Source organism: Lemur catta, chromosome 2 (assembly GCF_020740605.2).
Source record: "Lemur catta isolate mLemCat1 chromosome 2, mLemCat1.pri, whole genome shotgun sequence".
Lineage (NCBI taxonomy): Eukaryota > Metazoa > Chordata > Mammalia > Primates > Lemuridae > Lemur > Lemur catta.
In genome coordinates this window covers 147,444,798-147,470,843 of record NC_059129.1, presented here as the reverse complement: position 1 = coordinate 147,470,843, position 26,046 = coordinate 147,444,798, and the positions used below count along the sequence as shown (strand labels likewise).

At 38.4% G+C, this 26,046-nt stretch overlaps 1 long non-coding RNA gene across 1 annotated transcript; it reads left to right on the top strand.

Annotated features, from left to right (window-relative positions):
• Positions 1-309: 309 nt before the first annotated feature.
• On the top strand, positions 310-26,046 carry LOC123633477. The gene is made up of 3 exons (XR_006733603.1): positions 310-757; positions 24,076-24,210; positions 25,874-26,046. It is a non-coding gene; the product is annotated as an uncharacterized LOC123633477 (long non-coding RNA).

The following is a 26,046-nucleotide window of genomic DNA, read 5'->3' as shown; positions in this document are numbered from 1 at the left end:
TGTGGACGCCTGAAACCAGGATACTATCAAATGTTACTTATACTATGATTTTTTCCTACACATACATGTTTATGATAAAGTTTAATTCATAGATTAGGCACAATAAGAGATTTACAACAATAATAATAAAATGGAAGAGTTATAACAAAATACTATAACAAAAGTTATGTGACTTTGGTCTCTCTCAAAATATCTTACTGTACTGTACTCGCCTATTTTCAGACCTCACTTGACTGCTGGTAACTGAAACTAAGTATAGGTGCACGTGCCCACTGATGACGAGAGCAAGACGTCTTAGCCGAAACGTCTTCCTTCCAAACTCCTGGGAGAAAAGACAAGAGGGAAAATATGCGAGCATTATAAAAGTATGCCTATCGCTGATACTTTCTTAAACCACAGGTGTGCGGGATCTCCTCCCGTTAGATGTCAGATGCAGACTGACTGACTGATAGACAACCTACTTGGAACGCAAATTTGCGGTGCTCTTGCCAAATTGGCAAGGGCTGGTCCTGTTCTTGTCGAGGTGCTGTTTGCCTGTGCACAGAACGGGAGTGCAGCACCTGTCTGCAATTCCTCCTGACGATGGATTAAAAAGATGCTAGAAGCAGGTGGCCGGTTTTGAAGCCGCAGAACCAGCGGCGCTCGGACCGCGGAGCCGGCTGCCCCTCGGCGCGCGTGCGGACGGAGGGCGCCTGCGGCTGCGCGGGAACGCGCTGAAGCGCTGCGGGCAGCGCGCGGGAGCCGGGACGGAGCGGAGGTAGGAGCAGCACGCAGGGCTCCGGCGGGCACAGCCCGTCCGGGCGGCAGGGACGGGCGGCCCGCGGGGACGCCAACCTTTCCGGCAACAGCTCCGAACTTCCCGCCTGGCCGCAGCCGCCGCTGGCGAAGACACACAGGAAGTGCGGGCGCGCAGCCAACATGGCGCCCCCCGCGCCCGCCCGGCGCCGGCTCAGGCCCCAGAGGCCCCGGGCGGCGGGAACCGGCGGCTCCGGAGGGAGGGCCGGGCGTGGCAGTGGCGGAGCCGGAGGATAATGCTGGGGAAAGCTCGGCGGCGCGGGGCGGAGGCCCGGGAGGACGGCGCGGGGCCTGGTCAGGCCGGGAAGCCGTGGAGTCGCGTGAGCACGCCCGCCGGGCCCCGCGTCGCCTGCCCGGCCAGGCCTCGGACCGTGTGCGGTGGGGCTGGTGGCAGCGCGGGCCCGGCGTGTGGACGGCGGAGAGGAGAGGACGCTTCGCAGTCTCCGGGCGCCGTGGGCGGTGGGAGCCGCGGTGCAGGGTCGGGCCGAGGCCAGGCGGGGGTCCGTGCCTGTCCCGGGGGCTGCGGGCGACCCCGGAGATGAGGCCGCCGCTGCCTCAACCGGTCCTCGCGGGCCTCCGGGACTGTCCCGTGGGGTCCGCCGCCCTCCTCCCGCCGGAGCTCTGGGGAGAAGCTGCCGGGCCGCGCTGGGACGAGGGGGCTCCTTGGGGGAGGCCGGGCTGCGAACTATCCTTTGCTCTGTTCTCCCTCGCGGTTTTCTTCAGAGCCAGGCTGTGGAGGCGCTTTGCGGTGTGTGCACAGCACCTGGTGTTTTACACGGCGTCCTACGCGGGGTTGTATGTGGTGTGTACTCAGAGTCATGCTGTGTGTACATGGCATCCTTGTCCTTAAGCTGTGTATGCAGTATGGAGTGTCATATAGAGTATTACACAGTACCCAATGCCATATACAGTGTGCACATAGTACCTAGCGTTCTGTACTGTGTGTACACACTGTCCTTGTCACGCTGTGTATGCAAGCGCTACCGGTTGTCTCATACAGTGTATACGAAGTTCCACAGGCAGAAAATTAATGTTTACTTGTTTACTTTTAAACTGAGAAGCAGAGTAGTATCAGCTTACTAATAATGGAACGTTTAAACTTTTCAGATTTTGGGGTCATTGGTTCTAATTAATGGTTTGAAGTTATCAGAGAGAGAATGTTGGTTGTACTTTAAAAGTTTAAAGGTTTGAGTGCTTTCTGGTAGGCAAGGTCATATTTGTAATTCTTCTGAATGTCTGATTTGTACAGGCAGGAGATAAAATATGATTTTCTGTACAGGCATATTATTTTACTTGTCTTTGACTAATTGATGCAGATTACATTACAGTCGTTATTTTTGGTTGACTCATCTTTATAAGATGAACAGGATACAGAATCAGATCAGAAGATATAGTTTGTAATTATGACAGAATCAAAATATTTTTCTTATTTAAGTATGTGATTATGAGGATTTCTGTATTTTACAATGTCTTTGTTTTCTGTAGAAATTGCTGATGTGAAAACTGAATCTCCCTTTTACATTCTCTAAATTGGGCACCTTATTTTTGCAATTACCATGTGTGAGGTATTTAAATAAGCACACATGTCCTTCCAGCTTTACAAAGAAAAATCAATTAAAATGTTAAAATTTAGCTCTTTAGTTCATACTAAACATTCCTCGGATGTGGTTATGTTGGTGCTTTGAATAGATATCATCTTGCATGCTTCAGTAAATGACATATGTTTGTTTGAACTCTTACCCTTTTGTAACCCCCCCTTTTTTCTTTTTAGGGTTGCTCAGATAATGTATAATACGGGCATTCATACCCTTTGGCATACCTTAACTGAGACACTAATTGGACCGAACTAAGAATTTTAACATTTGTAATGGAAGTATGAAATGCTGCTCTAACTTGCTTACTTAAAGCCCGAATGCTCTGATGTCAGATTGTCTTTGTCTTCCTTGTCCTTCAATTGAATTCTACACAGAGACCATCATTACATTTAAGCAAAGAGGCTGTGTCTTAAAAAACAAAAAATGGAGAAAATAGTCTTATCCTTGATAGTTAAAAACTTTTCACTGTTTGCAAACCTTAACTTGGATTTACTATTTAATTTTTTTTACAGGGTGATAAGGGTTTTTTTGTTCATTTGGCTTTTTTTATTTTTCCTTTGTCATTAGAGGTAGCATGGCAAAATGATGAAGAGCACAGACTTTGAGACACAACAGCTCAGGTTTGAATCTCTCCTCTGTCCTTTACTAGCACAGTGACCTTGGGCAAATCACTTTAACTTGCCATGCCTTGTCTCAGTTTCCTTATATGAAAAACAAGGGGGATAGTAATTGCAGCAAACTCATAGGGTTATTGTGAAGATTAGATGAGGTACCATTTTTAAAGCACTTGAAACAGTGCCTGGCTCATAATGAGCACAGCAAAGATAGGTAAACACAAGTTGAGCTCCTTCTTACAATACATTATTTTCAAGTTGATTTAGGAAACACAGATCCTCAACCTGTAGTCTCAATAAAGGTATTTCTGTACTGTGTTCTGATATAGGCTGTCTTGTGTTCCCAGTGACAGTCTAACCTTAAGAATTCTTTCTAAATTTATTTGTTTTTTCTTCATTCTAGTAGGAGAAGGAACATGTGTAATGCATGCCCATCACTATTTTTTAAAAGCTGCCAGTATAAAAGTTGCCTATTAGAAATGGTAGTTTTAGTATTTGGAGCTCAAGTACCATATACCTTAGGTTTTGAAACCTCATGTGCCCACAGCATGGATTTAAATGAAATTCATAAATAATCTAAAACCTCATTCATCATTGATCTTTTTTTTTTTTTTTTGAGACAGAGTCTTGTTCTGTTGCCCAGGCTAGAGTGACTGCCGTGGTGTCAGCCTAGCTCACAGCAACCTCAAACTCCTGGGCTCAAGCAATCCTACTGCCTCAGCCTCCCAAGTAGCTGGGACTACAGGCATGCGCCACCATGCCCGGCTAATTTTTTGTATATATATTTTTAGTTGTCCAGATAATTTTTATTTCTATTTTTAGTAGAGACGGGGTCTTGCTCAGGCTGGTCTCGAACTCCTGACCTCGAGCGATCCACCCGCCTCGGCCTCCCAGAGTGCTAGGATTACAGGCGTGAGCCACCACGCCCGGCCCTCATCATTGATCTTGACTGTTGTTTCCTATGATAGAAGTTAGACAGTTTCTGTGTTTAGTTTGCTTTGTTTCTGCTTTGCTTTTCCCAGTGTGCTCTTATTATTTTTTAATAAGTCATATTAAGAATAGAAGGAAGAAGAAAATGGACTGTCATATACATAGAAGGTACTCAAATTGGTTTATGAGTCAAATCTAATTCAGGAAAATAGTAATTAAACTAGTGTGGAAAGGGATGAGATCTGAAATTATGGTGTGACATATTCACATACGATATGCCTTGTCTTATTAATTTGTATTTAACTCTCATAGCATACATCTGAATCTCTGCTTTTGCACAGTAGTTATCTCAGAATGTTGGAAAATAAGCATTCCTTACACTCCTGAGGGCTTGTTTACCTGAAGCAATTTTAATGTTTTTTATCATGACTCAATCTTTGACGAATAATACAAATATCTGAAATACACATTGTGAGAGTTCTTATTTTAACCATTAGTTTTAAATTCATATTTCCCCCCACATCTGTCACCCTGTCTGTAATTGTTTCAGGTTATATGTTTTATATTTGTTTGAAACAGACTTTTTGAATAAAGAAAATCTTTGTCACCTCTTCATTTGATCATCCTTAATCCCTTACCAACATTTTTACTAGGAATTTTCACAAGAAGTAAAAAGTAACTGATTTGAGTTCACTGTCTACCTGTATCTGTCACGTAATAACTTTGAGTTAGTTACTTGCAGTACCACTGTCACATTTCAAAACAAGTGTGAATCTGCTTTGGTGCAGAGACTCTGTGCAGAGGTTGCACTGCAGGTTATCAGTGTTTTGCCCCCCAGTAGTCTTGGTTTTTGAAATGTTTTGGTGTCTACAATTTTATAACACAGATGAGTTATAATGATATATATTAATATCATGTATTGTCCATCTACTGTATGTCAGCCACTGTGCAATTATTTACATACATTATCTCACTTAAAACCCTTACGTATTATCATCTTAAAAGCATAGCAGTCCTTCTTTAAGTTATGGAAGGTTCACCTCCTAGTAGCACACCTCTCATCCCCTCCCATCGCATGACAAACAGAAAAACACACACACAGAAGAGAAGTGGGTGAATCAGATGTTTTGAGAGAGAATGTGATCCATGTCACATGAAAGTTTGAGAATCCCTGGAATAAGAGGTAAATGATAGAAATGAAGATAATGGGAGGGAGATAAGACTCTAAATCTAAATCCTCAATAAAGTAGTCTTTTTGAGTAATCACGGCTTAACTTTAATTTTTAAAACATATACAGAAATGAATTATTGCTTTCAAGAAAGAGCTTATGTGTGTGTAGGTACCTGCTGTTACGTTTTTTCTGTAGGAAATTCATAAAAAGTTATTTAGTTTGTATTGTGAAAATGCTATGCAAGGTTTAATATCAAAATTAGTTACAAATGGAAAGAAATAGTCTATAAAACAAATATTATTTGGAATTTTTTTAGTATTTGTATAATCTATTTCATATTTTAGGAGGGAAATTTAGCAAATTAGATATTTAACTCAATTCAACAAATTATTTAGATATTTAGTTAATCTTTCTTTTTTGTATATTTTCTATTTCAGAGTAGTATTCTGATTTTTAACTGAGGTTTCTTTTAAGGGAAATTTAGCATCTTGGAATGTATTTTCACAATTAAGGTGCAGGGTAAGATCTTTTAAATGTGTTTGGTCAGATAGCAGTAGAAATACCCTTATGTGCAAACACTGAAGTAATTTATTCACACTATTAAGTCATTGGAAAGTTACATTTGTACTGGGTATGTGGCAGATTTCACTTAAAGTTGGTAACATCAGCAATTGTCCAGAGTGTTTGCTCCATAAATGGCTAAAAGTTTGTCTACCTTTGTGTAAAATTAAAAAGAGAAATGATGAGGGTAATAGAATACTGTTGCATCAGAGTTTTAAAGGAGTCATATAGACTCTTATCTATATGTTCTTCAGGGATGAGAGTGATATATTTCCAGATCACATTATCTTATACATTAGTTGGAAAATGTGTTGCTGAAAACTTGTACACAAAGTTTTATTTTTTAAACTGAATAATAAGTATAGTAGGTAAGCTAGTTTTATTTTAAATAAATGCTTTTATAGTTCAAGTTGCTTCATAATTAAATCTGTTTCATAAAATCATATTAAAAATTGCATTTTTGTACAAGTAGAATATATGCAATTTTAATGTCTTAACTTCATTTATTAATACATTGTTATTTATTGGAACTCTGCTATGTGCCATACACTTGCTAGGTGCTGAGGTGAACAAGATAAGAGAGTTCTAGCCATTGCAGAGTTTATAGTTCAGAGTAACACAATTACTGAAGGAAGCACAATAAAGTGTAACAGAAGAGAGTAAGTCCAGGGTACTGTGGAACAGAATCTGAAGTAAGATACATTGTATTTGAGTTAAGATTACTTGTGAGGTGTTACCACTGATGATTTAAAATTTATTCTAATTTGTAACTTTGAGATTTTACCGTATTAACCACCTGCGGGTTTTTAAAAGCAACTTTCTTTCTTTTTTTTTTGAGACAGAGTCTCACTCTGTTGCCCTGGCTACAGTGTCCTGGCATCAGCCTAGCTCACAGCAACCTCAAACTCCTGGGCTCAAGCAAACCTACTGCTTTAGCCTCCCGAGGAGCTGGGGCTACAGACATGTGCCACCATGCCCGGCTAATTTTTTCTATATATTTTCAGTTATCCAGATCATTTCTTTCTATTTTTAGTAGACCCGGGGTCTCGCTCTTGCTCAGGCTGGTCTCAAACTCCTGACCTCTAGCAATCCACCTATCTCAGCCTCCCAGAGTGCTAGGATTACAGGCATGAGCCACCACTCCCAGCCTAAAAGCAACTTTCTTATGTTAATTTTTTACAGTACTCTGTTAAAAAGTAGACCTGTATTAAATATCAAACATATATTATGTTCTCCAGATATTATCTGAGCATTTAAGTGAAACATACACCCATTTAAAAGTTTTAGTGTTTTTTTTTCCAGTTTGGTCAGCTTGTATGTTAAATAAATTTAAAATATAATTCAAAGAATGTAGGATCTTCTTTCTTAGTTTAAGCATTTATCATATGGACATAAAAGCAAGATATACAAATATTTTTCAATGGATTTCTGTTGAGAGCTTGTCACATTAATTCTCATAAGTGGGATTAAAAATACTATTTAAAAAATTCAGTTAGATACTATGGTTTATAGCAAGAGAATCTGACTTATATACATTTTAATTTGACTATGCACATTAGACTATGCAGATCACTTTGCAAGTCCACTTTGCAAGCAGTTTCTAGCAAGCTAGGTTTTATCACAAACAGTGCCTGTGGCACTACCGTCTTTTTTTTAAGATGTCCATCATTGAGCATCTTCCATACTAGGCAATGTATATTTTCCATTTAGTCTTCACAACAGCATCATGAGGGGAATGTTGTTATAACGATTTTACAATAAGGGAAGAGACACAGTTAAATTGCTGGTACCCAAGTTCACACAGAGTTAATCAAATTGGTTTCAATCCATGTGTATGATGACTACCAAAGCTGTAGTATGTTATGTTAGTCTGTCTCCCTAAAATCCCTCAACCTCTTGGGTCTTTGTACTGATATGCCTTCATCTTCCCAATGTATCTTTATAAGTCTGCAAAAGTATGTAATATTAACAAAATGTAAAAACTATGCTCATTCTACCTACAGAAGCAGAAAGTGGAAAGGCAGGGATATTAGGAAACTCCTGGTAATCAAAACATTCCACACATAAAATTCTGGTTAATTCCAGTTTCACTGGTGATGATAGCTGGCAATCTAAGAACAAGTGTGGGTAATTGGCTCATTTTCTTGCTGTCACTATGGTAGCTCACGTTATAAAGATAACTTGAGGCAGGAGCAGTGGAGGTGGGGAGACCTATGATCTTTATTTTAATACTTATGTAATGGAGAAAAATGTTTGAAAACACTTGGAATTAACTCCAACATTAAAGCATTCTTGTCTTCAAAGGGGAAGTCATTGTCTTGAGGAATCTTTTAACATACCTTCTACTGGATAAGTTCAATTTAGATTGAAATAGCTAATTTCTTGAAAGCTGCGGTAAATGCTAAGGCTTCAGAATTCCATTAGGTGTGCACTGTCATCTAAAATAAAATACCCTTTCATGAGAAGCATGTGGTGAAGAGAGTAACAGACCAAGTGAGTTATAGCATCCACAGATCCAGAGCATCCTGACAGCCATCAATAGCAATGTTCCAGTGGGTTATTAAATGATTTTCTCATATTTGATAGCTATGGAAAGATTTTTAAAAAGAAATTTTTTAACAAAGGCTAAGTATAGAGAAGCTCTCTGAACTTGAAAGCTATTATGAATTTTTTACTTTTCTCTTTTTGTAGATTCTTGATTTACTTGCTTATTGTTTGTTTTTTGTATCTCAAAAGTGCATCTGAAAAATGCTGTTTGAGAGAGCAAGTCCTTAATTTCAAATGAATTTTGACATGGGGCACTTCCCCAATTAATATAAAATATGCCTGTTTTAACTGTCCAGTCAAAAAATAAGAATAATTTATTTGGGGTTTCCATTGATGGCAAATTTAATAGGTTTTGGGAGGAGGTGTATTTACCATTAGAGATGTTGTCTTTTTAAATTATAGACAATATAAAGTCTAAAGTAATTTTTTTCTACTGTACTTATAATTTATCATTTCTCTTATATGTTTGGAAATACCAAGTTTAATATCACTTAATATCAACATACCTGAAATGTTTCTCTTGAAATACCTACTTATTTACCACTCTTCACATACATGTTCTACACAATCTTAAGAAGCCTCTTACTTGTGATTAATATTCATGTTGGTTTGTTTCAGGCAAGAAACTGCCATTTGAATCATCTGAAAGTTAAATTTTATTTTTTTTAAGGACTATTCAAATAAAATTAGTTTTAGTCCTAGTTATTTTGTTTTTTTTTTTTTTGTTTTGTTTTGTTTTTGAGACAGAGTCTCACTTTGTGCCCTGGCGTCAGCCTAGCTCACAGCAACCTCAAACTCCTGGGCTTAAGCGATCCTACTGCCTCAGCCTCCTGAGTAGCTGGGACTACAGGCATGTGCCACCATGCCAGGCTAATTTTTTTTCTATATATATTTTTAGTTTTCCAGATAATTTTTATTTCTATTCTTAGTAGAGACGAGGTCTCACTCAGGCTGGTCTCGAACTCCTGACCTTGAACAATCCACCCACTTCGGCCTCCCAGAGGCCTAGGATTACAGGTGTGAGCCACCACGCCCGGCCAGTCCCAGTTACTTTCAAGTGACTTAAAAGCCAAACGACCAGCACTCTAACATAAAGTTGGACTTTCTCTTGGTTCATCTGTATTTTTAGACAAATGCTGATTAAAAATGTACTATTGTAAGCCTTAGTTACAGTAGTATTTGTACCATATTGTTTTAAATGAATTCTTTGGGATTTTAGGTGACAGTGCTACACAAGTCACATTAGGAAGAAACAATATTTAGCATGCTGGTTCTCAATCATGAGTAAGCATCTAAATTGCTTTTTAAATTTTGTTTTATAAAAACATTAAACCAGAATCTCTGGGGATGGATCTAAGCTCTAAGTTTTAAAAGTTACACTTTTTTAGGCCGGGTGCGGTGGCTCACGCCTGTAATCCTAGCCCTCTGGGAGGCCGAGGCGGGTGGATCGCTCGAGGTCAGGAGTTCGAGACCAGCCTGAGTGAGACCCCGTCTCTACTAAAAATAGAAATAAACTATCTGGACAACTAAAAATATATATAGAAAAAATTAGCCGGGCATGGTGGCACATGCCTGTAGTCCCAGCTACTCGGGAGGCTGAGGCAGTAGGATCGCTTAAGCCCAGGAGTTTGAGGTTGCTGTGAGCTAGGCTGACGCCACGGCACTCACTCTAGCCTGGGCAACAAAGTGACACTCTGTCTCAAAAAAAAAAAAGGTTACACTTTTTTAAATGTTTACATTTCAAATTTTTTATTTTTCTAAGTGGTATTCATGCTTTCTTATTAAATATTTCTTTTTGGAATAGGTTATAGAAAATGGTGTACCCTGGGACCTTTAGCTCTAAATCTCAGAAATTCTCTTTCAAGAATCAGATCAATTAAGTTTCCTAGGGAAAAAAAGACGATAATCAAAGCAACCTGGGGGAAAAAAACACAACCTGAAAAATAAGTGCATCCTGGAAGAAAGCCTTAAGTCTTTTCAGCTTCCTCGGAAATGCTACTGTGTTGCTAGGTAAGATGGATAGCAAAAGTATCATTGACTGATGTTCCCTGATGGGCTCAGATATAGCTATAATCACAGGTAAATACGTACCATATCTTGAGGTAGGTAATATTCAGGAGATAGGCTGACATCCAGTTTGAATGTCTGGGCATTCCAGTAATTGGACTGAAAAGCAGCAGTGTGGTGTTCCTGCCCCTTCTGCCCTCAGTGCTCTGGATTCCTCATAATCCTGTACGAAAATCAGAAAAGCTTGAAAGCCTTTCCCTAGGGCAGTCAGACCAGCCGTCTTGGGGTCACATCTGCAGTCCATGATGAGACAACCTCAGAAAGTTTTCCAGGCTCTGCCCTGCTCTCTGGCTAGCCCCCTCTTTTCCCTGGCCTTTGTCTGGGTTTCAGATGATTCTTCCTGTCCCTTCAGATTGGGGGTGGCATTTCCACCTACAGGTGGTTCAGTGGGTATGGCCATCCAGAGGAGGAGACTCAAAGTCTTTCAGCTGAGCTCTAGAAGATTATTACTTACTTCCTTTGCCCTGGGAAGAAGTCCTTGAGCTGCAAGACTTACTGTGGCTTCAGCCACTACTGGACAATATCTGTGTTCACTCCTCACTAACTGTATTTCTCATACAAGCATTTTGAGGCTTCATAGTGATCCTAGGACCTAGACAGTTGTGATAATTTCCACAGGTTTCTTTAATTCCTCTTTAATATAGGTTCATAATTCTCCACCAGTTTCACAAAGTCAAGGTGCATGGCAGATGGGTTTTAAAGGAGGAGGGACATCTGGGAAGTGACAGGGAAGCCTCCCTGGGCTGGCACTGTTGACAGGGTGTTCAGCAGAGTCTGGGCCGTGTTCTTTATTTGCTTCTCCCACTGCATGACATGGCCCTTCCCCAGGTGGCTGGATTCCCAGTGGTGTTAGTGTTCTGTCTTCTCAGTTTGCCTCGGGGATAACACACAAAGTTCTGTGTTTTTAAAGTGTGTTCAGTCAAATTTTCTAAATACACATCATTTTCTCAGTCTCAGATTATCAGATACAGTCAAGAATTATATTCTTAATTGCTGCTGTTAGAATTACATTTTAAAGAGAATATTTTTATAAAATTTGATCTTGAACAGAGTAGAAAATGTTAGGTGGCTATACTATTGTGAGTCAGTATTCTTAAGTAGGTACCATTTCATAGAATTATCCTAAATATTGTAAATAATAGGAAAGCAAAAGACTCTGAAGTATTAATCATAGAAAATAATTGGCTTTGAAAAATCTGAATTCTCTGAAAAAAGGCTAAACTGAAAATTGGCCACTTCAGTCTCTGGTCTCTGTCTCTGCAACTCAGTCCTCAGACTCCTTTTGGATTCTCTGTCCCTGCACTGTGGCCTGAGAACTGCTTCAAGGCAGTAAACTGGTTATTATTTTAAAAATATAGTTTACATTTGGAAGAGCAACACACTAGTAAAGTATAACTAAATATATTCAGTTACCTTGCATTTTAAATATTTGTACTCTACATTCTGGGTATGTTTTAGTGTATATGGGGATGGATTTTATACTTTATCAAGCCTAACCCTTTAACTAGACATTATATCACTTAGGAGAATGGCACTTTATTGTGAGAAAGGACAAAAGCTGAAACAGTCTAACGACATGCATTGTTTTCACTCTTTCACTTCCTTTTTTATGGAACCCTGCTCCTTAGGTGATGTAATGGTCACTAGTTACCTTGCCCATCCTATCTTCAAAGATAGTGAAGGGGAAATTTGAGAAATGTCATTGTGAGTGAAGGAAATAGTTTGCCAGAATTCACCCAAAGTTAGCCTGAAAGTGTTACATGACTGGCCCAGCACCATCCTGGCAGGTTTGAGTGATTAGCCATGCCTCAGGCTATGGCCTGGGTCTTGGCAATTTCAGGAAAATAATTTAGATTTAAAATACATGGCACATGTTAATGAACTATTGTAGCACAAAAGGCTTATATAATTCTCTCTACTTTTGTATGCTTGAAAAATGTCCATAACAGATACTTTTAAAAGTTGATAGTAACAGTAACAATGATGAAAACTTTCCTAGAGGGTGGGGGAAAGTCTCAAAGGAAGGGGAGACACATGGAAAAATCAGGAATCATTGAAAATTCTTTGTAAATTGATAATTTTAAATAGAAGCTACAAAAATAATCCTCTGCTGACTCCCCACTTGAACAAAGTGACATGTAAATTGGCTCCAGTGACTTTTTTCTTTAAATATACAGTTCAGTGGTTTCTAGTATATTTACAAGGTTTTGCAGCTGTTACTAGTATCTGATTTTAGAACATTTTCACTGCCCCCAAAAGAAACCCCAGATGCAATATCAGTCGTCTCCCATTCTCTTCTCACCCCAGCCCCTGGCACTCACTATTCTACTATTTGTCTCTGGATTTGTCTATTCTGGACATTTTATATGTGTGAAATCATATAATATATGGCCTTTTGTATCTGGTTTCTTTTACTTAGAACGTTTTCAAGGTTCATCCATGTTGTAGCATGTATCACTATTTCATTCCTTTTTATGGCCGAATAATGTTTCATTGTGTCAATAATATTCCATCTGATGTAACACATTTTGTTTATCCATTCATCAGTTGATGGACATTTGAGTTTTTCCCACTTTTTGGCTATTATGAATAATAATGCTGTGAATATACATGTACCTGTTTCTGTGTGGACATATATTTTCAGTTCTTTTGGGTATATATAGAAGTGGAATTGCTGTGGTCACGTGTCAACTCTGTTTTCTTTTTGAGGAACTGCTGAACTGCTTTTGAAAGCAGCTGTACCATTTTACATTCCTACCAGCAATGTGTGAGAATACCAGTTTCTCCTCATCTTTGTCAGCACTTGTTATTGTCCGGATTTCCTGACTATAGCTACCCTGGTGGTTGGGAATGGCATCTCATTGTGATTTTCATTTGCATTTCTCTAATGACTAATGATGTTGAGCATCCTTGTGCTTATTGGCTGTTTGTTGATCTTCTTTGAATAAATGTCTGTTCACATCGTTTGTCCATGTTTTAGTTGGGTTGTCTTTATATTGAATTGTAAAAACCTTTTATGTGTTTTGAGTAGAAGTCTTTTATCAGATGTAGGATTTGCAGGTCTTTTTGACCATTCTGTGGCTGTCACTTTCTTGATGGTGTCCTTTGAAGCACAAAAGTTTTTAATATTGACGTAGCCCATTTTATCCATTAAATTTTTTCTTTGGTTGCCTTTTGACATGATATGATCTCTTTTTTCTAGTTTGTTTGCATTCCACTGTGTAGATGCCTTGCACTGTATTCCACCAGTTCCTTGTGGATTTACTATTACAAATACTGCCATAAGACATGAATGTGTATGTATATCATTTTGTGATTTTGCCAGTGGGATTGCTGGGTCAAAGAGAAAATGCATATGTAATTTTGGTGGTTATTGCCACATTCCCCTCCATAAACATTGGGACATTTTCTGTTCCCACCACTGCTATATGAGAATCCCTGTTTATAGTTTTGCTAGTCTGATAGGTATTAAATAGAAATGCTGTATTAGATGTAGTTTAGAAATTGGTCTTCTCTAAGAAAAATTGTCTTTCCATAACTTGACCTTTCATGTTGTGTTTTCTGTTTGTCCGTATCTTTTGCTCATTTTTTTCATTGGGTTTTTGGGGCTTTTTCTGAAATTTTAGAGGTTTCTTTCTTTTTTTTTTTTTTAACATACCAAGGATACTAACCCTTAATTCATAATTTAATTTGCAAAAATTTCTTTTACTTTTACCTATCCCATTTGTCATGCATATTTTTACCTTGTTTATGGTGTATTTTGGACATGTAAAAGGTTTTAATTTTGCTTGTTTGTTTTTAGGTTTTGTGGGGTTTTTTTGTGTTTTTGTGTGTATGTGGTGGTAGTCCCATTTTTCAGCCTTTCGCTTGCTTTGTTTCTGGATTTTGAGTCATAGGAAAGGGTGAAGCAGGAGGATCTCTTGAGGTCAGGAGTTTAAGACCAGCCTCAGCCACATAGCAAGACCCTGTCTCTATAAAAAATGGAAAAATTATCTGGGTGGGGTGGCATGTGCCTGTAGTCTAAGCTACTTAACAGGCTAAGGCAGGAGGATGGCTTGAGCCCAGGAGTTTGAGGTTGCAGTGAGCTATGATGATGTTGCTACACTCTAGCTCAGGAAAGAGTGCAAGACCCTGTCTCCAAAAAAAAAAACTGGAGTCTGTCTTCTCAAGCCCTGCTACTGCTTTATCAATTAAATTTATTAAATCCTTTGTTGTCATTTAAATGATGTTCACTGTATCTTCACCAGGAGTAGATTCTATTTCAAGAAACCACTTTCTTTGCTCATTCATAAGAAGCAACTTCTCATGTGTTAAAGTTTTATCCTGTGATTGTGGCAATTGAGTCACATCTTCATCTTCCACTTGTTTTTTTTTTTTTTTTTAATTTAAAAGGCATTCTCCATGATTTTCTAGCTTCCAGGTTGCTACTGAGAAATCTGATACCAGTTTGTTTTATGACCTCTCCTGTCACCCACCCTGCGGAGCCTTTCACCTCCTCTTCGCACCACCAGTGTTTGACTTTCCAGGTGGATGTGCTTTGCGCTTCCTTCCATTCATATGCTGGGCATTTCATGGTCTTTGTCCATTTGCAGATGCCTATTTTTCATTGGTAGGTACTTTTCTTGAATAATTTTTCCCGTTTTCATTCTGTAACTCTTGTTATTCAGATATTGTATCGCAAAGTTTTTTTCTCTTATCTCCTATTTGTGTATTTCTTGTCTTTTGTTTCTACTTTGTGTAAGATTGCCTCAATTTTATTTTCTAACCCTTTTACTGAATTTGTTTATCATATTTAAAGTTTTTTGAATATTTCTATTTAGAGTATCCTATTTATGGTTTATACGTGCGATTCCATTTCTTACTTTTCCATGATATCAATTATATTTATTCTGTTTGCTCCATGTGGCCTCTTTCTCTCTTTTGTGGAGAAGCTGGTCTCAAATGTCTGGTGATTCCTGGCTGTCTGTTTGTATTTATGAGTGAGACATTGGGAAGCTAGTTGGACATTCTTTGTGTGGGTTTTACTGTTGGGATGTCAGGTGGTCAGATGGCTTTTTCTTTAGGTTCCTTCAAATGTCAGTGTCTGAAAATTCTTTCTCTGGGATCATTTAATTTCTCCAGAAAGGTGCTGTTTGGTCTCTTGTCTGCGCCTGAGATCAGGCAACTGGAATTTGGTGGTAGAAAGGGACTTTACCTGTTCATGATTCATTAGGTAGCTTTTCCCTTAAAAGCCCCCCGATGCCCATCCCACCCACTCCAGCTTAAAATCCCCACCTTGCTCACCTATCAAAATGGTATTAAGCCCAAGCTGCCCACAGTCTGCCTTCAATCCTGCATGGCCTGATCTGAGTACAGTTCTCCACCTCCTTCATACTGATTCTCCTTATTCGCCACACTCCCGCCACTGTCCTTTCTCAGTTATGTCTTTGCATGTGTTTTCCCCTTGGTGTGTCTAGCTCTTTTTCATCATTTAAGTTTTACTTCATTTATGATCTCCCTAACTTTCTATGATAGGCAGGATTGGTTAGGTTGTGCTCCAAAACAAGCAACCTCAAACCTCAGTGGTTCAAAAAATGGGTCATGCTCATTCTACCCATCCATCATGGGTTAGGGGGAGCTCTGCCTCGAATGGTCCTCATTCTGGTAGGAGGCTGACAGCAGCCACCATTGGGGCATTGCCATTGCCCGTGGTATATAGAAAAAGCGTAGCAAATCAGAGTAAGATTCATGAATCTTCAAATGCCAAGTGTCATAAATCACTTTTTTAGGGTTGTGGGGAAGTGTGACAACCCAAATAGGTGGCCAGGCAAAGATCTCAATCAGTGGAGGGTTACGAAGCCAAAGTTCAAGGACAAACCACAGAAGCACCTGTGCTATCTGAAGAGGGATTTGGAAACTCAGTATTTAAAGAGTGAGGGCATATAGAAAGAAAAAAGGGGAGAGGGTGGGCCATGATGCAAATGGTGACATTCTTGTGTTAGTGCCAGGAAATCTTCATTTTACACAAGATTAGGTAAATGTTTGAAGAGAAAAGGGAGTAAAGGAAGAATCAGTTATGCAGATGTCCCTGGGTAGCTGGAAGAAAGAATGGTCTTGTCTCTGTTCTGCACTTGGGAAGATAAACTTGTAATCCACATTATTAGTGTGGAATCAAAGTGGACTTTAGTTTTAGGAGCTAGAGTTAGCCTGCAGACCTGGAAGTTACAATTTGCATGTCCTCATTGATGGGCGGCCAGCAAACAGTGTCCTTATGGATGATCTGTGGGAACTGTCCATGTAGATGCCTGAAGCCCTTTACCTTTCTGTGGCAATCTGGCCAGCAGTGTTAGTAACAGCTATTCATTTGCAAGAGGGCGTTGCGTGACTCAGCATCTGGGCTTGACCTTCCCTTTTGGCATAAGGAGTTGGAGGGTCCTGAGGTTTTGATTTTCCTTTACAAGTGCAATACTGCTGTTGCTTAGGACAACTAGAAGTATTTAGTGAACAACACTGATGACCACCACAGCAATCTTGACCACCCAATCTAAAGTGGCACTCCTCATTGCCTGCTGTTTTTTTCCTTTTCTTTTCTTTTTTTCACAGGACTTGTCACTATCTGAAATCATCTTTTTGTTTTCACATTTATTGTCTGTTCCCCCAATAGCCTCAAATATTAACACTAAGCCATATAAGTATAGGAACCTTTCTGAATCATTCACCACTATATCCTGAGTACCTAGAGCAGTGCTTAGCAAATAGTAGGTGCTCAAAAACATTGGATGAATGATTCTAGGTTAATTTTTGAAATAAGCAAAATTTTACACTTCCCACTAACGGGAATACGCACTTTAATAGAACTGGGCCCTTTTCCTATTTTCTTTAATGTCCATTAAACAAAATTAGGTGTGCTTTTGTTATGAATTGCTATAGACAACTGAGAGTAATTTTCTTTGATAGTAATAGTTATTTTTTAAGTATTCAAAAACATTTTAGGAAAAGTCTTTAGAAATGACCATCATTAATCAATACAAACCAGAAAGTTATCGCAAAAATACAATGTATTATGCTTATAATTCCATAAACTTCCAATTGCAGTATTGATTTAGATCACTGGTAAAAAACTTCGCTGGCCCAACAACGTGGAGTGCAAAATGATGCAAAATTAGTAGTGTTGTCTAACAGCAACTATTTTCAGCTCTTAGCTATATTTTTATGAGAATACTTGTTTATCTTTGCTGAATAGGGAGATATTTATGTTATATTTAATCATAATTTTACATGACAAGATGTAAAAAAAAAACACCTTTTAACTTCCTTCTAGTTCTTTCTGTCCCTGCAGAAATGAATAGTCACTAATAATTATTACTCCCTTTTGCTTGTAAATGACATTCTTCCTTATGAAAGAGTTTTTCCTTCCTGTGAATAAAGAATTTTTTACATTTTGAAATTTTAGCTTTATATACTTATAGGCTGCTTTCTATTAGAAGTGTAAAATATTAGAGTTTTTAATGGAGGAAGTTTGTAACTTAATATTTGTTAGGTTTGGACACATAACCCACTTTGGATAAAACCAAAATAATTTATAGCAAGTAGCTTCCCCAGGATACAGTGTTGTACAGTGTTTTGGAATTATTAAATTCAGAGTTTTCCATGTTAAGCTTGGATCCCATGCTGAATGGTGTAGGGTCTCTGTCCCACAGAATGTAAAGAAAGTGTCAAAACAAACTAACTCTTATGGGAACTGTGCTGTGCTCTGGCAGGTACAGTGCAGGTTGTATAGGTACAGAGGACATTTTTATGCATCAAATACTTGAGGCTAACAGAGAAGCCCTTTATAGTTCTCCACTCTTTATGATTAAGCAGGAGAAAATTGAATACTTTCTTTTCACTATTCTTTTATATTGATTTCAATAATTTTATGGCATATTCCTGAATTTCTATTTAGGAGAAGATAATTATTTTCCTTAGGATTCTTTAGATTTATAAATATTAATAAATTTTTTCAAATATGGCCAAAGTTATTAATTTGCATGTGATATACTTTTTTTGTTCTTATTAAAAACTATGTTTTCTCTGGCTTGAATTTGATCTTCTGGCTTTAAAAAAAGTTTATGTATGTCTTTCCTCTCTTATATAGTCAACCTCATCCTCTCAACTGAATCTTTTTATAGGATCTCAAGCATTTTGAAGCCTTTAGTATTTGAAATGAATCCTTTGTTGAAACATGATTAACTGAATGTGCATTCTTTCCTGAAACCCTATTGAAATGAGTGTTGGTGTGTGTGTGTGTGTGTGTGTGTGTGTGTGTGTGTGTGTGTGAATCCATATATAGAGACAAAAAGAATGAGATAGACTAGAGTGTAGAAAAGATGACATTTTGGAAACTGGAAAGAAAGTGGTGGAAGTGTCTTTTGATTTAGCAGGAAAGGTAAGTGCCTGAGAGGGAAGGTCAAGGAACATGCCAGTTTGAGCCTCAAAACCATGGAAATCTCAAGAATTAGAGGCACCAGGTCCCTCTGGGGGTGGGGAAGTGAAGGGGCTGAGAATGGGGTGATTTCTCCCAGTCTGTGGTAGTTACATGTGCAGAGTCCTTCCCTAGCACCTGCAGCCAGCTCGCTACCTTTTTCTATACTGCAAAAGCCTTGAGGTGTGTTTTCTGACAAGGGCAAATGAGAACAGTTCTCATTTAGACTGTCTTGAAAGTGGGTGATGCCCTTCTAGAAACAGGGTTACTAGGAGACAGTCTAGACTTCTACTTCTGGCCATGGCAGAGCAACTGCTAATGGACTTACATTCCCACCCTCCATGATGAAACTGGGTAAAATACACGAGGCTATTGTTTTCCGGCACTGGGCAATAGGCAGTATAAGACTGCAGTCCCGAGAGGAAGTAAATAGAGGAGATGAGCCCACAGTTGCCCTGCTCTGTGTCTGGGGAAATGTCTTGACTGGGTCTTGGAGCACTGGAGATGCGATAAGGGTTCAGAGCAGTTGTGAGTGTCAGCACGTAGTCCTGGTAATTAAAACAGTGAATGCTGGGCCGGGCGCGGTGGCTCACGCCTGTAATCCCAGCCCTCTGGGAGGCCGAGGCAGGTGGATCACTCAAGGTCAGGAGTTCGAGACCAGCCTGAGCAAGAGCGAGACCCCCATCTCTACTAAAAATAGAAATAAATGATCTGGCCAACTAAAAGTATATATATAAAAATTAGCTGGGCATGGTGGCGCATGCCTGTAGTCCCAGCTGCTCGGGAGGCTGAGGCAGTAGGATCGCTTAAGCCCAGGAGTTGGAGATTGCTGTGAGCTAGGCTGACGCCAGGACACTCACTCTAGCCCGGGCAACAAAGCGAGACTCTGTCAATAAATAAATAAATAAATAAATGATAAATAAAAACAGTGAATGCTGGTTTAATTAGAAAGTCGGGTATGACTTTATTGAGAAGATAAGAGGAAGGATAGTGTATGTGCATTTTTGTTGGGGGTGGGTATATGTGGAAGAGATTAATTGACTTGAGGTAGGAAGTCAGTAGGTAAGGGTAGGGCTTATAAATACAGAGGTAAGTACCAAAAAACAAAACTAAAATAGAGGGCAGGGATTGCCGTAGGGTAGCAGCAATAGAGGTACAGGGTTTGGGATTGTTTGATTTTTGAAAAATCATATGTACGTATTTGAATTAAAATGAGGATAAAATTTGCATAACCATAGACCTTCCTGTGCCTTCTCATCTCTTTCCAGGTCCTTTCCCATCTGCCTCCTCCCTTTGTTCAGTCTGTCTTCTGGGAAGAGCTCTTATTTCTGTTTCAGTTTCGCCACCTGTCACTCACTCCTTCACCCACCCTGATCTGATTTGGAACAATATTATTTCAACAAAATAATATTACTCTTGCTAAAGTCACCAGTGACCAACAGTTTGCTAAATCTAGTGGACTTTTCAGTTCCTTTTGCTTTTTGACTTTTCAGTGATACTCTGCACTTTTTGAAACCCTATCTTCACTGGATTTCTATAGGATAGCTCTCCTGGATTTGCTCTTAGTTCTTGGGGCCTAGGTCTCTTTCTGCCATATTCTATCCTAGGGAAGTCAAATCTGCAGTTATGGTTTTGGTTACTATTCTTGGGTGTCTCACAGATCTTCAGCATGTGCTCTCCTGAACTCCCCAGCTGTATCTCCACATAGCTGCTTGGCATCTTCCCTTGGATTTCTAAAAGGCATCTGAACTTGGTCTGCCCCAAACTGAACTCAGCACACACACGCACACACCACTGCCTTCTGCAAACTTAGTCTTCATCCCACAGTCCTTACTTCAGTACCCCGTGTAAGCCAGAAATGGAAGCTTTGTCCTTGAGACTTGCCTCTCCCTCGTTCCCCGTCCAAAATTAAGTCCTGGTGATGTTTTCTCTAGGCTTTTTTTTTTTTTTTTTTTTTTTTTTTTTTGTAAGGCAAGCATGGAAATGAGGTTTATTGAGGAGAGAAAGATAGGATTATAGGGCAAGAGCAAGATACAGGTTTACAGAGTGTGATACATATGCCACAGATGACAACCAGACACATTGTCACAGCAGAAAAAGAGAGCTAGGCTTTTTTTTGCTTGACTTGTTTTATGACGAAATAAAATAAAAACCTTATATGAGTTAACTCCAGAAGAACTCTCTGATACATAATCCTCTTGGGATCATTGTACTTTATTCTTGATCCTAATATAAAAATATATGAAGAAAAGACCTCTTAGGACTTTTCTGGCCCCCCATGGCTCTTTAACAGTAAAATTTAGTATGTAATTAAAAAATAGCATCCAAGATTCATAGGTCTTAATATATTTAGTAACTCTATTTATCTTTATAAATTCTCTTCCTTTGTGCATGACTTATTTCTTATTAGCTTCATGCTCTTATTTTATACTGATCTTGAATTAAATTGCTGAAGGGGATGTTACAATAGGGTTATTAAAAATATTTCAAAACTGTTAAAGTGGAAATAATTAAACTCTTCAAAACAGTTTCAAGAACAGTACAAAGATATCCTGTGTTCCCTCAGCCTGATTTCCCAGTTGTTAGAAATTTACCATATCTGCCTTATCACTCTCTCTTTCTCTGTAGATACAAGTCATTTTTTTTGGAACCATTTGACAGTAAGTCACAGATATGATGTCACAGGACCCCTCAATACTTCAATGTCTGTTTCCTAAAAAATAGAGACACTTTTCTACATGAATCACATTATGCCCATCAAAATCAGGAAATTAATACAATAGCACATTCTAATCCACAAACCTCATTCAAATTTTACTGATTTTCTCCAATAAAGTCTTTTATAGATCCAGGATCCAATATAGGATCACATGTTGCATTTAACTGTCATGTCTCATTAGTTTCCTTCTATCTTGAACAGTTCTGAGTCTCTCCTTCCTTTCATGACCTTGATATTTTGGAGAGGACAGGCCAATTACTTTGCAGAATGTCTATCAGTATGTGTTTGCCTGATGTTTCCTCATGACTGGATTTAGGACATGCATTTTGAAAGGCAGCTGTGCTCACCACTATACCACCAATGTACTCAGGACATACATTTTTGGCAGGAATACCACAGAAGTGATGCTGTGTTCTTCTCAATGCATCCTATCAGAAGGCACATGATGTTGATTTGTCCCATTGCTGATGACATTTACTTTTATCATTTGGTAAGATGATATCTGCCAGACTTTGCAATGGAAAGTTAATGAATAAATATTGTCTGGAGATATTTTGAGACTATGTAAAAATCCTGTTCCTGATCACACTTTCACCCATTTATATTAGTATCCAGTTTTGCTCCTTGACCAAAACAATTATTATAAGGGTTACCAAATGGTAATCATCCCTTCCATCATCGTTCTACATTTATTAGTTGACCTTGTATTGTAAGGGAAAGCTTTCCTGCCTCTGTATCCACCCCCCATTTATTTATTAATTGATATCAGTATGGGCTCCTAGGTTCCTATTTTATTCAATGGGTTATAGACAATTGCTCTCATTATATCATTTCTTTGATGTTCAAATTGTCCCAGATTTAGCCAGTGGGAGCCCCTTGGTTAGCTCCAGTGTCATTTTGACATATCTCCATGATCTTTTGGGAATTTCCATACTTTATGGCACATGATGTTCTAGGCTTATTCAATACTTTCCCTGCCTGAGCCCTGAAATTAGCCGTTTCTCTGGTTCCTTTTGAGGAGAATAGTATTTAGAAACCAAAGTCTGGATGTCTGGTATGCTCATTGCTGCTGGTATACTCATCTTTGTGTTTATGTGTATATGTATGTATGTGTGTGCATGTATACATACATACATACATATACATTTGTCCCTTGTTCCTTAGTGGGGGATTCGGTCCAGGACCTCCTATAGGTACCAAAATCCATGGATGCTCAAGTCCCTGATATAAAATGGTGTAGTATTTGCATATAACCTATGCACATCCTCTTATCTACTTTAAATCATATCTAGATTACTTATAATACCTATAATACCTAATGCAATGTAAATGTTATGCAAATAGTTGTTACATGGTTTAGGGAATAATGACAAGAGAAGAAAGTCTGTACATGTCCAGTACAGATACAATTTTTTTCTCAAATATTTTTGATCTACAGTTGGTTGAACTGTGGGGTTTACTTGGGTTTGTCAAGGAAAGGGAGGACTGAGGGGGCTGTGAAAGGAAGTGTGGAGGTGGGGAAAGAGGAGATTCACAGGGCTCAGTTGCAATCATGGAATACAGTGAAGTGCTGAGAATGAGCTTCCCTCGCTCATTTTCTTCCCTTATGGGACGGGAAAGGTCCGGGCAAGGAGATTTTAGGAATCCCAGAAGCTTTAATGTTTACTGTATTTTTAAGGCCTAGAATTTAAATAGTATTATAATCTGTAAGATTTAGAGATATGTTTCAGTTGTTCCCAAATGCTGGGGCTCATGATCTAACACAAGGTTCGTGATGAAGGTTTCCTAGGCTCATGCTGTTCCTAACAGATGAGTCCCTCCAAGCTGAGTCAGGAGAGGCCTCTTCTGTGAAACCCTCAGTCATCAGACACCCGAGTGTAGCCCCAGGGTTTTCCCCAGTCTTGCCAGACACAGGTGGAAAATCATCTGGAGGTCGGGTGACTATGTTCTTCTGTTAATCCAGAATACTGAAATTTGAATAAAATAGCAATGTTGTTTCTTAATAATGTAATAAATACCCCTGAAACTAACATCTATTCAAGAATATGATTGTTCCTAATAATTTGTGGCCCTCTGGTATCCTGTTTGCCAGCTTTTCCCATCTTACCCCAGAAGTAACTATTAATACTCTTTGCATTTTCTGTTCATGGTTTTATTTTATTGAAATGCTTTCATTTATCAATATATGCATATACAATTGGGTTTTTTAAGCCATGATTATAATAAACCAAAGTACAAACAATTAGGGCATTTAAATTCCATTTTCTATTGATCAAATTACAAACAATGCATTATTGATAAATGTTGTCTTGTAATATTTCTGTGCATTAGCATAAAACTTAAATTTATTTAAAAAAACATGTTGGCATAAGGTAGCCATTTGTTCTCCTTGGGAAAACCTTAACCCTTTCATTTTTAGACTCTCACTTTTTATGAAGTAACGAAGCAAATGGTAACTTGTATGAAGAAAGTGGTGAGGTGGATGGTAGGGAATGAGGCAGAAAGTTGGCAGAGCTACCTGCTACCTTGGTATGATCAGTAGTCAAGAGGCACTGATGATGTTACTCGCTTGTGTTAATAATAATTCAATTTGTAATCTTTTTTTCCCTTATGTTTTTATATATTACTACAGCTAAAGAAGTAAACAGCTCATGGCACGTTTAACAAAAAGATGACAGGCGGATACAAAAGCTATCCAGCATCTTTGGGCAGCCATTGAGATTATACAGAACCAGAAGCAAATTGCCAACATTGACCGTATTACCAAGTAAGTAAATTTAAACAAACAAACAAAAAAATCCTTGTAAAATTTCATGTGAGATCTTGGGGGAAAAGTCCAAAAATACTTTATTATGCTAATCAACATATATTACAAAGGACTGAAGTCACTTTCTTTGCAGGAGTATATAGTTGTTAGAAAAACAAATATAGAAACATACACAAGCAACTTGTGTTTATAAAATAAATATTAGATAAGTAAAATATCAGTATGTACTATTTATAATAGTTTTGCAGTTATCAGAATTTTTAACTCTTGGTAACTTTAGGTCTTTTATTAAAATGGATTTTAGTTAATCATTTGCTTTTATGTAGTGAAGCTGTCTAAAAATAGTATACTGTTCATTACTCATTGTAATACAGGACAAGCATGGTATGTGCAGTAAGTAAATAACATCTTGGCTGTGTGCTCACGCTTGTAATACTAGCACTTTGGGAGGCTGAGGCAGGAGGATATCACCTTAGCCCAGGAGTTGGAGGCTGCAGTGAGCTATGATGATGGCACTGTACTCTAACCGGGGCCACAGAGCCCCTCAAAGACCCTCAAAAGAAAACAAAGCAAAATTGTATTAGGTCATAGCCCACTGACAGCATTTTTAACAATTTCATTCTATATTTTAGAAATTATTAAATAAACCACTCGGTTTTGGTTTTTTTGTTTTTTGAGACAGAGTCTCACTCTGCTGCCCAGGCTAGAGTGCCGTGGCATCAGCCTAGCTCACAGCAACCTCAAACTCCTGGGCTCAAAGCAATCCTTCTGCCTCAGCCTCCCAAGTAGCTGGGACTACAGGCATGCGCCACCATGCCCGGCTAATTGGAACTAATAATAATCTTCTTATCTCAATAAAAAAATAGGAGAATGTATCTGTGTTCATTCTAGATGTTTATTCCACCTAAGTATGATGATATCCAACATTCAGAGTTCATAGCAGTACCTGTCCATGATACCTCCCCAGGAAAGAGTGTTCTGAGTCCTTTTTACCATTTTCTTTTAATTTTCCTTTTTTAAAAGAACTGCTAGTGCTGTATCCAAGAAAGTAGGAAAGGTGCTGTAAGTTACAGAATCACTGCTGAGATTTATTCAATAATTCAAATCTTTAAAAATATATACCTAAGGGAAACTTCTTTCACAAGTTTTATTATTTTGCTATGGAAAGTATTTTTACTAAAAAGATCAATCTGAGCTCAAAATACATATCTGGGATTAAGTCTGATGTTTTGATTAATGGTGAAGCTGTCCCTCTGATTTACAGCTCATGTTTATAAATTAATGATAACATAAATTCTATAGATGACTTCATTTGGGAACTAAATAAGCATGAATTTTGGCCTCAGTAAAAACGTTTTACATTTCTAGAAATGGAAGGATGTCTTCTAATGTTTAATCATCGTAAAATTGAAACAATTGAGTCATTTTATTATTAAAAAAGGAAATACAGTAGTCAGTTGAGGGTTGTATGAAGATACGCATGATAATAGTAGTCCTCTTTTCAGTTTAAATGTCTGTAAACACTATAGTTGTCACATGAATTCATCACTTTTATGTAATTTGGATAGGTGTCATTAAAGCTTTGAAATACTCAGTTACTTAACATTTCTATTAAATATTTATAAAATATTTTTATGCTTCAGATGATGCCCTTGTTTTACAGATTTCCAATCAAGATGTAAAGGGTGAAGAATCAAAGAACAAAGAATCAGTAACAAGTGAAATTTAAGCCTTCAGTCATGCAGATTCCTAATATGATTCATAACTCATTGTCATGTTATTTCTCTAAATGCCATGTATAGTTTAATGTCCAATAAAATCAAGTTACATATATCA